The sequence below is a fragment of the Solanum tuberosum genome, unplaced genomic scaffold, assembly GCF_000226075.1.
Source record: "Solanum tuberosum cultivar DM 1-3 516 R44 unplaced genomic scaffold, SolTub_3.0 scf00079, whole genome shotgun sequence".
Lineage (NCBI taxonomy): Eukaryota > Viridiplantae > Streptophyta > Magnoliopsida > Solanales > Solanaceae > Solanum > Solanum tuberosum.
In genome coordinates this window covers 1,032,456-1,042,211 of record NW_006239004.1, presented here as the reverse complement: position 1 = coordinate 1,042,211, position 9,756 = coordinate 1,032,456, and positions in this window count along the sequence as shown.

The following is a 9,756-nucleotide window of genomic DNA, read 5'->3' as shown; positions in this document are numbered from 1 at the left end:
TCATGTCGACCCATTCCCACCGGCCATCAATTTAGTAGTTTTAGTTTTATGACCTCTCTCTCTCGAGCAAGCCGAAAACACATAAATAAACTTGTATTTGCAACTACAAATTCATTAAATTCATCCACAACTGCTAAACGAAATCACAATTAAACTACGATTAAACTATCAGCAAGAATGACCCAACAATTATCTTAACCCATATTCGTTAAATCACACCCCAAGAATTGGGTTTTTTAGCCACACATGTATAAGAGATAAAAATTTATACCAAATTGAGCTCGCTTTCAACTGGGTATGAAGATTTAACTTTTGATACAAGCCAAAATTGAAGAATCCAAGAGACCCAAATCCAAATCTTGAAGATGAAACCCTTTGGATCTTCAAGTCTTCAAAACCCTCTTAAACTTAGAGCAAAAATATCAAAAAGTACTATTCTATATTAAAATTATAATTATTGTTCCACACTTAAAACTATAACTCTAACTAGTATTTATACTTTTCACAGATTTGTGCTGCAGCGGATCATTCGGCATCGTTAGTCGGACTCGCCGATCAACTCAGCGATGCGCCGACTGCTCCATTTTTCCGCCGATTTGATACTTTCCTTCAGGGATCAGCACACTGGAACAAAAGGCGAAGTAAGACCCTTTGGCGACTCGCCAAGTGGACTTGGCGATCCTCAGGCCTTCATTCCTTCATTCTTTTCTGCCTTTTGGCGACATATTGTCCATGATTTCCTTCAAACTTCAAATACCGTAAACTTAAGGATTTTCATCAGATATTGAGATAAAATAAGCATTTGAGGACACAATTTCTATTAAAATATTGCCCTTAATGAGTCCAATTTGTGGACTCATCACTCTCCCGTAGCTAGAGGTCGGGTTTCTAGTAGCAATCCCCTTATTCCATACTTATGTGCCACCAAAGGAAGATTGTCTTAGATAGACGATAATTGTCTTAGATAGACATTAACTAGTGGATCCATGCAAGCTAGAAGTAAGGTTCTTGCCTTGTCAAGTAAGGACACCCATTTTCGCAGTGGGGTAGACACTGGATTCCATGTTATAGTTCACATGGTCTCTATATCAATTAAAGCTACTTCCCACAATAATGATGAACTAAGGTTACTTCAATAAGTATCTCACAAGTTTTTAAAGATGAGTTTTACTTGCATTGACCATGATTACTATGATGTTTTCTAACCTCTTATTTCTTGGTTTTAACTTGGTCTTTGCATGTCATGAAAGGTTCCTTTTAGCATGATTTTATAACTCTATGCATTTCTATCATACTTGGTACATTTTCGTACTAACGTATCATCTTGCCTACATTGTTTCTCAAATGTAGGGTCTGATGTTCCAATTTCCCATTTTTTTGGCTAAGGATCACTTAGTAGATTTTTAAGATTGGTGAGTCCTTATGTTCCGAGGATCGAGCCTTTATTTCCTATTGTCTTTACTTTTTAGACGGTGTTTGTGATGTACGGATTACATCCCCATCACTCTAGATGTAATAGATGACTTTTGAGATTATGTAGACTTCTGCTTCATTTTACAAAATTCTTTATGCTATGATTTGTCTTCTAAAATCTCGCGATTTTGTATTATCTTGTTTATGCATGCTAAGTGGCTTGTGTAGGGCCTTTCGGGGTCCTATACGTCATGTTACTCCTAGGGTATACTTTGGGTCGTGACAAACTTGGTATTCAAAGAAAAAGGTTTAAAAAGGTCCTAAGATGTCTCATAAGTAACGTCGAGTAGAGTCTTGTTCATAAGTTTAAAGTACAACATATTTATAAATAATAAGCTATAAGATGATTAGGAAACTCCACTTCTTTCATTACTCTAAGTTGTGAGATAGAGTGTAACTCTATATGTCCTTTCTCCTAATCCATATCTGATGCTTTTTAGGAAATGGCCCTCGAAGAACATACGTTAGGAGGAATGTGAATGAGAATGTGGAACAAGAAGCTCATCCTCAAGCTCCTCAAGTTTCGATCGATCATTTGGCCGAGCAAGTGACTAAGGTTAAGGAATATCCACAAGAGTTCGTTGATAAAATGTATAAGTTGTTGATGATCATGGGAGTGACGCCGGTGGAAAAGGTGGAATTGACCGCTTACCAACTTAAGGTGTTGCTCAAGTTTGGTTCAACCAATGGAAGGAAGGGAGGGCAGTTGATATGGGTCCTCTCGATTGGGAAAAGTTTAAGGTTGATTTCCTTGATATGTTCTTTTCCCTTGAGATGAGGGAGGCAAAGGTGGTTGAATTCATCAACCTTTAAGGAAACATGAGTGTGAAGGAATATCCTTTGAAGTTCACACAATTGTCTTGGTATGCTCCTACTATGGTTGTCGATCCTAGGGCAAGGATGAGTAGGTTTGTTTCGGAAGTCTCCGAGATGGTAGTCAAAAAATGTCATACCACCATAATTATCAATGATATGGACATTTCTCATCTAATGGTACATGCTCAACAAATAGAAGAAGAGAAACTTAAGGGAAGATCTAGGGAGACAAAGAAGGCAAGGGCCAATAATGGTGACTTTTCACATTCAAGGTCTGATGGACGTGGTCGTTCTAGGTTCCAGCAAAGGTTTTTCGATCAAGGCTCCTCAAATGCTCTTTCTAGATTCAACAAATATCAGACATCTAACCCTAAACCTTAAGGAGTAAATGGTAGTGGATATTCATTGTCTACCTCTGCTAAGTATGAAAGGAAGCATGAGGGTAAATGCTTAGCCGGTATGGAAAAATGCTATGGTTGTGGTAAGAGTGGACATAAGATAAGGGATTGTACAACACTTACGGCTAAGAGAAGAAAAGGTAGGCAAGCTTCACTTAGTGGTTCGGGTTCAAGGGCTCAGAAGTAAAACAGATTCTATGCACTCTAGACTCACCAAGAGCAAGAGGGTACTCCCGATGTGGTTAGCGGTATGTTGAAACTCTTTCATCCTGATATTTATTCTTTGCTCGATCCCGATGCTACAGTGTATTTTGTGACGCCATATGTAGAGGTTTGATATTCTTCCAAATGTGTTGTTACACTCATTTTCTCTCTCTACTCCTATCGATGAATCTATTGTGGCTGAGAGAATCTACAGAAATTGTCCCGTTTCCTTATCCCATAGAGTAACTCATGTTAATCTTGTAGAGCTTGATATACTAGATTTTTATATCATTCTTGGTATGGATTAGTTGCATTCTTGTTATGTTTCTATTGATTGTAGAACCTGAGTGGTCAAGTTTCAGTTTCCAAATGAGCCTATCCTAGAGTGGGAAAGAGGAAATTATATGTCGAAAGGTCGGTTTGTTTCTTGTCTTAAAGCTAGAAAGATAATTTCTAAGGGTTGCATATACCATCTAGTTAGGGTGAGGGCTATGGATTCCAAAACCCCTACTCTTAAGTCGGTCCCCATTGTAAATGAGTTTCTGGATGTGTTTCCTGATGATCTACCCGGTGTTCCTCCCAAAAGGGAAATAGACTTTGATATTGACCTTCTCCCAGATATGCAACCTATCTTTATTCATCCTTACCGAATGGATTTGGCAGAACTTAAAGAATTGAAAGAGCAATTGAAAGATTTGGTGGATAAGAGTTTCAACAGACCGAGTATCTCTCCATGGGTTGCTCCAGTTTTGTTTGTTCGAAAAAAAGATAGTTCTCTTCATATGTGTATCGAGTACCGTTAGTTGAACAAGGTTACAATTAAGAATAAGTATCATCTACCAAGGATAGGTGATTTTTTGACCAATTACAAGGATCAAGTTAATTATCTAAGATCGACCTCCGGTCAAGTTATCACCAATTGAGGGTGAAGGAGGATGATATTCCAAAAATGTCTTTTCGAACTCGATATGGTCATTATGAGTTTTTGGTTATGTCATTTGGCTTGACTATTTCCCTGACTGCTTTTATGGACTTGATGTACAGGGTGTTTAGGCAATACCTCGACATGTTTGTAATTGTGTTAATTGATGATATCTATTCAAGGAGTGAAAATGAGCACACCGATCATTTGAGGATTGTATTGCAAGTCCTTTAGGACCACATACTTTTTACAAAGTTTAGTAAATGTGAGTTTTGGTTAAAGTTCATGGCTTTTCTTGGTCACATTATTTTCAGAAAGGGTATTGAGGTAGATCCTAAGAAGACGAATGCGGTAAGAATTTGGCTTAGACCTCTATCCTATTCGGACTTTAGAAGTTTCTTGGGTTTAGCTGGTTACTATATATAGAAGGTTTGTGGAATGGTTTTTGTCGATTTCCTCTCCATTGACAGCATTGACCCAAAAGAATGCCAAATTCTTATGGTCGGAAGCTTGTGAAAAGAGTTTTCAGGAATTGAGAGATAGAACTACTTCCGCTCCACTGTTGACTTTCCCGAAAGGAACCGATGTGTTTATTATTTATTTTGATATTTCAAGAATTGGGTTAGGATGTGTCCTTTTGCAAAATGGGAAAGTCATTGCCTATGCCTCAAGGAACCTTAAGGTGCACAAAAAGAACTACCCTACCCATGATTTAAAACTAGTGGCGATTGTGTTTGCTTTCAAAATTTGGAGGCATTACTTATATGGTGTTCATGTCGATGTCTTTACCAACCACAAAAGTTTGCAATATGTGTTTAATCAGAATTATCTAATTCTTCACCATAGAAGGTGGCTTGAGTTACTAAAGGGCTATGATATGAGTGCTTTATCACCCCGGTAAAGCAAATGTGGTGGCAGATGCTCTTAGTCGATTGTCGATGGGTAGTGTTGCAGATATAGAGGATAGTAGAAAGGAATTGGTTCGAGATATTCATAAATTGACCCGGATGAGTGTTTTATTTGTAGACTCCACCAAAGGTCGTGTTGTGATTCAAAATGGTTTAGAATCGTCTTTTGTGGCAAATGCGAAAGCCAAGCAAGGTCTTGATCCGACTTTGGTTAAATTAAAGGAAATGGTGCTTAAGCAGTCCGTAGAAGCTTTCTCCCTAGGGGCAGATGGTGTGCTTTGTTATCAAGTTCGTTTGTGTGTTCCCAATGTAGATGACTTGAGAGAGTAGATCTTATCAGAAGTCCATAGTTCTTGATATTCCATTCACCCGGGAGCCACCAAGATGTACCGTGACTTGCGGGAGGTCTATTAGTGGAATAGGATGAAGAAGGATATTGCGTAATTTATTGCTAAGTGTCCTTATTGTCAACAAGTGAAAGTTGAGCATGAAAAGCCGAGAGGTTTGTCCCAAGACATCAGTATTCCTACTTGGAAGTGGGAAGATTTGAATATGTACTTCATTGTTGGTTTACCTCGCACCCGATGACAACATAACTCGATTTAGGTTATAGTATATCTAATGATGAAATCAACTCATTTCATTCCCGTAAAGGTTTTTATTTGGTGGAGGACTATGCTAAGTTGTACTTGAGGGAAATTATTAGGTTGCATGGAGTACTCTTGTCCATTATCTCCGATCATGGTGCCCAATTCACTTCTCAGTGTTGGAAATCCTTCCAAAATGGTCTTGGTACTGGTGTTAAGCTTAGTACAACTTTTCAGATGCAAACTGATGGGCAAGCGGAGCATACTATTCAAACATTGGAAGATATGATGAGAGCGTGTGTAATTGACTTCAAGGGTATTTAGGACGATCACTTGCCTTTGATTGATTTTGTGTATAATAATAGTTGCCACTCCAGTATTGGTATGGCTCCATTTGAGGCCCTATATGGTAGGAGGTGTATCTCTCCTATATGTTGGTTTGAAGTGGGTGAAGTTGCGTTGATAGGTACCAAGTTGGTACATGAGGCTATGGAGAAAGTTCAGCTTATAAGAAAAAGGTGTAAAACAACTCAAAGTTGGCAAAAGTCCTACGTCGAATTTAGAAGAAGAGATCTTGAGTTCGATGTGAATGATTGGGTCTACTTGAAAATTTTACCCTTGAAGGGTGTAATAAGATTTGGAAAGAAAGGAAAGCTTATTCCCCATTATGTGGGCCCATATCAGATTTTGAGGTGTGTTGGAAAGGTTGCTTAAGAACCTAAATTGCCTAATGACTTGGCATTGGTGCATCCAGTTTTCTATGTCTCCTTGTTGAAGAAATGTGTTGGTGATCCGACATCTATAGTGCCATTGGAGAGTCTTGGCATAAAAGATAGCCTTTCTTATGAAGAAGTTTCGGTTGAGATTTTGGACCGACAAGTTTGAAAGTTGAGAAATAAATAAATTGCTTCAGTAAAAGCTCTATGGAGAAATAAGTTAGTTGAGGGTGATACTTGGGAAGCCGATGCCGATATGATATCCCGTTTTCCTCATTTCTTTCCCTCAGTCCCTACTCTAGCTTAAGGTGGTTTACTCTTTTGGTGTCATGTGATAGATATTTCCATAATTTTCTCATTTATGCATGTTCATGAAAAGCTTGAATTTTGAGAAAATGAGTTAGTTGATTGACTTCTTCATGTTTATGTGCATTTGAGTATAAGTTTCATATAGACTATGATGTTATGAACATGATTTAGCTAGGAGTTGATGTTCCCTCCTCGGATATGTACATTTATATGACTGCATTCATGTTGGGGTGTTAGGTTTGAGTTCCCACCTTCCTTATGATATTTTGAATCTCATTCGAGGATGAATTTCCCTAGAGGGGAGATATTGTAACACCTCGAATTAGAGAAAGATTAGAAAGGAGTTTAACGGGCAGGTCGAGAACCCATAGGTAGACCATGGAACCCTCCACGGAGCCGTAGTGGTCATGTGGAGGACCACGGTCCGCTTGGGCGCTCGTGAGGAGTTCCTAGGGCTGCCCAAACGAGTGTCCCTCCCATGGACGCTTAGACGGCCCATGGTGAGGTGGACGGGCCGTTCAAGGGCTCGTCAAGTGGTCACTCAAAAGGGTTTTTCTCCCCTAGCCACTGATCAAGGACCATGGATGGCTAAACGGCTTGTGAAGCCCCAAATGGACCGTGAAGTCGTCCGTGAGAGGGGTACAATGGAGCCTATCAGGCAGAGCTTCTTCATGACTCATTATATGGGTCGTGGTACTCTAGAAGGACCATGAAGGCCTTCGTGGAGTCAATGCATCAACTTTAAGTCAAGGATTTTGGGTCTTTTCCCAAAAGGTTTAATTCAATACGACATCATTTTACCCTTTACCCAAAGCCCTATATAAGGATTTTCACCTCTAAAATTACCCAATTCAATTCATTCTCTCAATTTCCCAAAAGAAGAACAAGTTCATTTAAATATTTCTCTCTCTAAGAAAGAAGAAAAAGTCTCCAATTCACCAATTCCTTAAGGGCTTTGAACTCCAAGGTATGATAGTGTTCACCTATGGAGCTCTTTCCTCCATAGGTTTCCTAAATTCTCCAATTTACAAGTTAGAAATCTCCAATTGGATTTAGGATTTTCTTCCATGTCATGGGTTCCTTTCAATGTTGATTCAATTGATTGTTTTATGAACTATTATGCATGAATTGAGATAATTCTATGTTTTAAAAGATGAATCCCCATGGACCCATGCATAACCCATGTTTTCTAAGCTAAGATGATATAATGTGGGTTTTGAACTATGAAAGATGATATGCATGTTATTTATGGAAGTGATGAAAATGATTTAAGATTGCTTTGAGAGTGAAGCATAATGTTGTTGTTGTGAAGGATTTCTCACATTCTACTCAATACACACATGTGAAAGGGTTTTTCTCACATAAGGATTCTTAGAGTTGAAAGGTTTTCTTAACTAACTATGAATCAAGTTTTAGGAGCTATTCTAATAAAACTTAGCTTGGATTGTCTATATGATGTGCCTTCCATGAAAGAAAAGTCAATTAAAAGAATTATGACTATTCCGTGGGATTTATTCTTAGCATCATGAGGATATTAAGATGTAAGCTCTCCCCTAGCTAGAGGTTGGGTTTCTAGTAGCAATCTCCCTATCCCATACATATGTGCCCCCATAGTAAGATTGTCTTAGATAGACGATGATTGTCTTAGATAAACATTTGCTAGTGGATCCATGTAAGTTAGAAGTATGGTTCTTGTATTGGCAAGTAAGGAAACTCTTTTTCGGTGTATGGCAGACACCAAATTCCATGTTATAGCTCAGATGGACTTTAAGTTGGTTAAGGCAACTTCCCACAATAATGATGAACTAAGGTTATTTCAAGAAGTATCTCACAAGTGTTCAAATATGAGTTTTACTTGTATTGAACATGATTACTATGATATTTTCTAACCTCTTATTTTATGGTTTTAACTTGGTCTTTTCATGTCATGAAAGGTCCTTTTAAGCATGATTTTATAACTCTATGCATTGCTATAATACTTGGAACATTTGTGTACTAACACATACTCTTACCTACATTGTTTCTCAAATGTAGGGTGTGGCATTCCAGTTTCCCATTTTCGTGGCTAGGGATCACTTAGTAGATTTTGAAGATTGGTTAGTCCTCATGTTCCGAGCACCGAGCTTTTATTTATTATTGGCTTTACTTTTCAGATATTGTTTGTGATGTATATGTTACATCATATCACTCTCGATGTAATAGATGGCTTTTGAGACTTTGTAGTCTTCCACTTTGTTGTAACGACCTGAGAGCACCCCCTAGTCGTTATCGGCATATTCGACCTCGAAGAGGTCTTATAAAAGCCCTTAACATTCATCATAACATGTATCATAGAATAAAATCGCGGAAAATTTAAAACTTTTACTTTGGAAGTTCAACTTCACTTCACATAGGAAAAATAGAATCTAACTTCATCACAATGCACCATCTAGACATAGAAGTATCGAAAATGGGACTTAGCCCTTACATCAATAAGAAGTCTTGAAAAAAAGGAAGTATAACAATGTCTTTCAACATAAGCAAAGAACTAAACATAGAAGCTAGATCATAGGGTCTTGTTCTCGGACTTGAGGACTCACCAACTTGGAGAAGCAACTCCAAGTGTCTTCAGAAGTAAGCTTGAATTCTCAACGGCCCGAACCTAAATGTTTGGGAAAAAGGGAGAAAATATGGGTTAGTACAACACATGTACTAAGTATGGCTACTATGCATGAAAACCATTGAAACATGCATAAAAGGACATTTTATTCAAAATATGCTTTTTGCCAAGTAAATCCAATATGTACACAAATTAAGTATCATAGTCCAAACCGACCTAATATCATCCCAACATGTAGACAACCCAAGCAATACTAGTGCAATGCAAAGAATAGAACCCCATAACCATATTCAAAGCCAAGTATCACATTAAGCAACCTACTTCATGCATACATTCATAAGATCATATTTCATCATAACTTACCATATTCATAATGATCATACATAACATAGCTTCAACATACATAAGTCATAATAATCATACTCATAAGAGAACACTACTACAACCATACCTTAGGATCCCACAAGTGCAATGTGAAAGAGAAGTCCCATACCCTCCCTTACACTATGTAGAAACCCTTAAGAAAGCCCTAGTAAGAGTTCACACCTTTCATACCTTCATTTACTTTTACATTAGGGAAATATTGCAATAACCAACATACACCACGAGAGCTACATGGAATCCGGTGTTCTACTCCCACACCAAAAGAGGGTTAACACTTGCCTAAGGTGAAACCATTCGTACATAGCTATCTAGGTGGACCCATAAAGCTAGAGTCCTATGTGGGCACATAGTTAAGGGTCAAGGAGATTGCTTCTAGAAACCCTAACTTACTAAACGTGGGGGTTTCCATCTCATGAGAAAACACATACCGTAGGTAATCC